Source organism: Hipposideros armiger, unplaced genomic scaffold (genome assembly GCF_001890085.2).
Source record: "Hipposideros armiger isolate ML-2016 unplaced genomic scaffold, ASM189008v1 scaffold_1064, whole genome shotgun sequence".
In the NCBI taxonomy this organism is placed as follows: Eukaryota; Metazoa; Chordata; class Mammalia; order Chiroptera; family Hipposideridae; genus Hipposideros; species Hipposideros armiger.
Window position 1 is genome coordinate 355,851 of NW_017732414.1, and position 1,092 is coordinate 356,942.

A 1,092-nucleotide genomic window follows, 5' to 3' on the forward strand; every position below is an offset into this window, starting at 1 on the left:
CTGTGTCTGCAAACATTGCTGGGGCTCTAAGTACCCACACCCCAAACATCTGTCTCTGACTGTGTAAATTCTCCTGGTGCTGTCATTTACACCTGGTATACCTTTGATTCTAGATTCAGCTTAGTTGCTAGTTCTCACCTACTTGCTCTTTTAGCTTCCAGTTCCTGAATTCTAGCCCAATAACTACAGATCTGGCCCCACTGTTGCCAAGTCTAAGCAGGATGTGATATAAATAGCACTTTGGATCACTCAGCAGCTGCAGAGAATACCTAAGGGGAAAAGGGGAAACTAATGAGCACTTTGCTTTGGCCCTTTTAATTCTTGAGATTTTCATTTAGCTAAAAGAACCAAAGCCGAAGTTTACATAGGGATAACACCTAAAGTTAATATAATAGAATGGAGATTACCTTACTATTATTTCTTTCCTTTGCCCAATGATGTTCTTGAAATAACAAAGTCACTTATAATGAAAAGTCTTTAAAGCAAAGACTTAACATTGAAAATGCCAGTGTTTGGATATGTTTTATTTAAGAGTGAGATCAAAACCAGGGAGACAAAATAATTTTTACTGGCTTGAAAGTTGATATGGATGTATATGTAATTTCCTTCTGCTTGGATGGTGACTGTGATCCATAAGGATCTGGAATTGATTCAGTCTGCTCTGCTCTCACTGTGTACTCTCTCACCAGTTGACCAAGAAAGTCTACTGCTCTTGTTTCCCGGAGGAGTTTGCTTAATTACAGCTGAGCAGAGTTCACTGACCAAGGAGAACACCAGACCCCAGAAGCAACGGTATTGCTGGTACAGACATATATCAGGCAAGGAGAAAGTTAAAGATAGAGGAGGGAGCTCTTCTAGCTCCTCTTCCACTCCCAGTGGTACGCATCTTGTCTGAAAACAATAGAATAATAGTGAATTTTCTTTTGATTATTTTTAAACTCTTGATGAGCCATGGCTGGAAACTATGGCTGTCTTTTCATAGAATGGGTTATGAGGACAGTGAAGGTTAAATTGAGCAAGGTATATTATCTAGGTATTATGTTTCTTAATGTATAAAGGCAGGAATGGGCTTATGGAGAACACACATGTCAT